We start from the raw sequence: 5,359 nt of genomic DNA on the forward strand, positions 1-5,359 counted from the left end.
TTTAATGTTGTTAAAGTTTGAGCGATCGGACGGAAAAATTGGTTCGACTCAAGGAAGTCAGAAGATGACAAAAGAATGTAATCAGCTAGCAGTTAAGCCAATGATTCGTGGACATGGAACATCGTCCGAGTCAAAAGGGGAAGAACCCCCACTCCAAGCATACCAGGTCGGCCAAAAGCAAAAGCAGGCCATGGCCGACCAGGCATAGCAGTTAATGACCGTCGGCCGGCCTGAAGAGCTGAGACCTCAACCGGCCAGTGATCACCGAGATGTGGTGCTCGACCCCGATCAACCAGGTCGGACGGTCAGTGTAGGCACTATAGCTATGGGTCAGCTTGGAGATGAGGTAGTTCAGCTGTTGAGAGAGTTTAAAGATGTGTTTGCATTCAAAGTTAGTAAAATGCCAGGCATAAGCCTTAACCTGGCCGTGCACAAGTTGGCGGTGAATCCAGTCATTAAACCTGTCCGCCGGAAGAAAAGAAATCATGGAGAAGAGAGGAATCAAGCGGCCGCAGCTGAAGTGAAAAAGCTGCTGGACGCTGTGATGAGTGACATTTTTGGCACTCATTTGGTTCCTTTTTGGATGATTTTTATTTCTTTTTATCTTTCTTTTCTTTAGTTTCCCTTAGTTTTATTCTTGTTTTCTTCATTTCGTGCTTTTTGTAGTTAGTTTCTCTATTTCGTGCTTTTTCTTTTTTACTTGCTATTTTTCCTTTTTACTTGCTTTTTATCCTTTGATTGTAGGTTGTGATTGATTGTCCAAGGATTCCCGGGCTTCCTTTCCATAGTTTTCCATTGATTTTCATGCCTAAAGCTTGTGCAAGAAGTTTCAAGTCAATGAGAGGTTCAAGGAGCATGCTTCAAAGTCTTGTTTATGCCTTCCTCATGGCTCATTTTCTTCAAAAAAATTCAAGGAATTTGCTGCCTACCTTGTCCTCCATCATCATCATCTAGGATGCGTGCACCTCGTGAGCAAGGGCAAAGAAGAAAGGAGGAAGCTGCAGCTATGTGCGGGCGCACTTGAGGAGTGTGCGGCCGCACATCTGTCGTGTGCGGCCGCACATCAGGTGTGTGCGGGCGCACATTCCTGGGTACACTCCTTCGAGCGCCCGCACCAACGTGGGTCTATTTTTGGACGTCTTTCCCAACTTCCTCTTGGGATTGTTAGTTTTTTCATTCCTTTTATAGAGAGAAGTTTGGATCTTCAAAGGAGGAGAATTAGATTAGATTAGATTTTAGAGAGAGAAAACATTAGTTCTTAGCATTTTTAGAGAGAGAAAGTGTGGGTTTGATGATTGATGATTGAAGATTGCTTCATTTGATTTGATTTCCATCAAGTTTGTAAGGATTCTTTACTCTTTAATGCAATTCAAAGTTTGATTTCATTAGTATTGTTGTTTGATTTGATTAATTGATAGTTGATTGATTTTGTTTGTTTCAATTTTATTTCAATTGATGAATTTGGGAATGATGATTAGTTTAGCTTTGATTTTGTTGTTCTTTATGGATTGTGAGTAGTTTATTTGCTAGGGTAGTGGTGAAGCATGTATTGATGATGAATTGAGGTTAATTTGGGGGAACATTGATTGAGTTGATGATGTGATTAAATTGGTTGATTGATTATGTGCATGTGTGTGTTTGATTTAGGCTTGATCACCCTAGTTATTCACACTAGATTGCATTGTAAGCTTGCTATGATACGGACCATTGATTAGTAAACTTGCAATTTCACGATTGAGGTGCTTTGTGACGTTCCCTAGGTAGTGTTTAGCGTAGTTGACGCTAGTTAGACCTCTAGGTGAACCATCTTAGTATGCTCTTTTGGATACATGATGATTTTCCTTCATATCGCTTGACTTAGTTGGTTTACCCTCCCAAATTACCGTTTCCATTATGATTGCATGTGGATCCATTGCTCTAGTGTCTTAGATTGATTTTATACAAGTTTGCATTACCTAGTTTAGCCTTAGCTCTACCTCAAACCCCTTCTTGATTCCGAAATAGCTTGATTTAGACATCGTACGCTTGATATCCATTCCCTTGGGTTCGACCTTGACTTTCCACTACGCTAAATAGGGGTTAGTTAAGCTATAAATTTTGTTTGATAGGGTGGGGTGGTAGCCCAACGACCTACCGTTCTCCTTCCCATCAAAATGGCGCCGTTGCCGGGGAATGGTGCTTGAGTGCAATGTTGTTTTTGAGTCTATTTCATTTTGATAAAATACAAAAAGATTTTACACTTAGGCTACACTTGTAGCCGTGCTACTAATATTGTCTTTGAGTTTTGTGTGTGTAGATCCCAAGTCATGGGAGGTAGTTCAAGAGTTACCTTGAAGGAGCTTGGAGTGCCCGGGGCTTATAGGTATGAGAGCGCCATAGCTCCACCTATACCACCGGAGAATGACTTTGAAATAAAGCCGGCAATGATCACTCTTATTGAGAGGAGACAATATGGTGGGGCGAAGAACGAGAGCCCATTGAACCATCTTAAGGAGTTTGAAAAATATTGTAACACAATCAAGATTAATGGGGTGTCTCAAGAATTCATCCGCCTTAAGTTGTTCCCTTTCTCCCTCATAGGAAGATCTTTGGAATGGCTAGATAAAGAGATGAAGCCCAATTCATTGAAAACTTGGGATGATGTCACCAAAGCTTTCTTGTTCCGTTTCTATCCTCAAAAGAAAACGGCGGAGGCAAGAGCTTTGATTCAAGGGTTCAAGCAAAAGCCTAATTAAAGCCTTTATGAAGCATGGGAAAGATTCAAGGATTATCAAAGGGAGTGTCCACACCATGGGATTCCTACCTATCAAATCATACATATCTTTTATGGTGGGTTGAGTTCTCATGGGAGAGCAAGTTTGGATGCCGGAGCCGGAGGCCCAATCATGAACAAGACGGAAGAAGAAGTGGTTGATGCTATTGATGAAGTAGCTCGTCATTATATGAATTGGCAAGAAGTGGAAAGAGAACCAACAAGAAAGGGTTACTCGATCGAACAACTTAGTGTCATTAATGATTTGACCACTTTGATTGCGGATTTAGGGAAAGAAGTTATGTCTCTCAAGGAAAAGCTTGAGAAGCCTCCTTCCCAAGCTCCAATTCTTCCCTCCCAAATTAAGGGGAGAGGTACATCTTCTCACTCTAACTCCAATCTTTCAACTTGTTGCATGATTGTGGAATGTTGGCCATGTCAATTATGTGGAATGAATGATCACAATGCTTCTATGTGCCCAAATGTTTCTTGTAGTGAATGTGATGGAAGTGAAATGGAACACATGAATTATGTCAATAATCATGCTTGTAAACCTAGAAATGATGTTCATAGGAATATTGGAAATAGGAATTATCATATGAATCATGATGATTATAACCAAAATGGAGGTTATAGGAATCATGATTGCCAAGAGATTCATGGTAACTATAACCATCACGGTTGTAATGGTCATGGTCATGGCTATAGACATGGGGATCATAACCAAGGTTATGATAACTATGGTCAACAAAGGAGCCAAAATGAAACTAGGGGTAATTGGAATAATCAAGCTAGGGGATATTTTCAAGCAAGTTTTCAAGATGGTTCCCCAATTGATTTAGTTCCAAATGCTCAAAGTTTAAATGATAATTCCCATGACCAATCATTTCCTTCTAGAGAATTTTTGGAAAGTGTCATTGAGAAACAAGCCAAGACTTTGGAAATGTGTATGGTTTTGAATGAAGAGAAGTTTAATTACATGTTGGCTTATAACAAAGATTTGAGTGAAAAACTTTCTCAATTGACTAGTATATTCAAGGAATATGCGCACTCTTCTTCTTTGATTCCACCTAGCTTAGATTCTAGGAACCTTATGGATGCCATTGTTACTAGAAGTGGTAAGGTCCTTGAGGGAGGTGTGCCTAAGAAGAGTGTTGCTAATGAGAGCACTAGTAAGAATTCCATTGAAATTGAAGGTGATGAATGCCCCTTGAGCGAAAATGTCGGTGAGGAACAAGTAGAGAAGGTGATAGAGAAAGAGAGAGAGGTTTGCAAACAAAGGCTCCCCTATCCTCAAAGATATAATAGATATAAGTTGGATGAGCAATTTGGGAAATTTGTAGAGATGCTTAAGCAACTTCATTTAACTCTTCCTTTCACCGATGTTGTTGAACAAATGCCAAATTATGCTAAGTTCCTTAAGGAGATTTTGAGTGGAAAAAGGACTTGTGATGTGGTGGAGACCATTAGCCTTACCGAGCATTGTAGTGCAATCATCATGAATAAGATGCCTCCTAAGTTGAAGGATCCCGGAAATTTTTCCATCCCTTGTGCTATCAACAAGACCCAAATTGATAATGCCTTATGTGATTTAGGAGATAGCGTTAGCCTTATGCCATATTCGGTTTATCAAAGATTAGGTCTAGGAGAACTTCTACCTTCAAAGATTACCTTGCAATTAGCCGATAGGTCAATCAAGATTCCTAAGGGAAAGGTAGAAGATGTGCCTTTAAGGGTTGGAAAATTTGTTATTCCGGTTGATTTTGTAGTGTTGGACATGGATGAAGATGCTACAATACCTATCATCTTAGGTAGACCTTTCCTTGCTACATCGGGGGCTATGATAGATGTGAAAAGTGCTAAGATATCTCTTAAGATAGGAGAGGAAGTAATTGAATTTGATTTGAATGAAGGACAAATGAAATATCCTTCCTCTTCTTTAGAAAATTGCATGAGAGTCGAAGTGCTTGATAATATTGTGAATTCCATGCATGAGCACTTGCTCACATCTAACGATCCTCTTGAGTGTGTCTTGTTGAACAAGGAAAAGATAGGTATCTCAACCAAGGAAGAGCAATTGTATGAAAATTTGCTTAATGAAGGCGATATAGGGAGTGGAGAAGAAACTTGCATGGGGATATCAAGTCAAGATGCTTTGCAAGTGGCCTCAACCAAAGAAGGTAAAGGTGTTCCCATGGTAGAGCTAAAACCTCTACCATCACACCTTAGGTATGAATTCTTAGGCCCTAATTCTACATATCCCGTTATTGTTAGTGCATCCTTGAGTGAAAGCCAAGCTCAAGCGTTATGTGGTGTTTTGAGAAAGCACCAAGGTGCTTTGGGGTACACAATTGATGATCTTAAAGGCATAAGCCCCGCCTTGTGTACACACCACATAACACTTGAGGAAGGCACCCTTCCTTCTATTGAACGACAAAGGAAACTACATCCCCAAATGGGAGAAGTAGTCAAGAAAGAGATCACCAAGCTTTAGGATGCGGGAATTATATTCCCCATTTCAAGCTCGAGGTGGGTCTCTCCCGTGCATGTCGTTCCTAAAAAGGGGGGTATGACCGTAGTTGAGAATGAGAAAGGTGAGCTCATTCC

At 40.4% G+C, this 5,359-nt stretch overlaps 1 non-coding gene across 1 annotated transcript; it reads right to left on the reverse strand.

Moving 5' to 3' along the window:
• Positions 1–2,691: 2,691 nt before the first annotated feature.
• Positions 2,692–2,797, reverse strand: LOC145587022 (small nucleolar RNA R71). Its single transcript, XR_014101086.1, has one exon. It is a non-coding gene; the product is annotated as a small nucleolar RNA R71 (small nucleolar RNA).
• Positions 2,798–5,359: the final 2,562 nt, after the last annotated feature.

This window comes from Chenopodium album, chromosome 16 (genome assembly GCF_948465745.1).
Source record: "Chenopodium album chromosome 16, dcCheAlbu1.1, whole genome shotgun sequence".
Lineage (NCBI taxonomy): Eukaryota > Viridiplantae > Streptophyta > Magnoliopsida > Caryophyllales > Amaranthaceae > Chenopodium > Chenopodium album.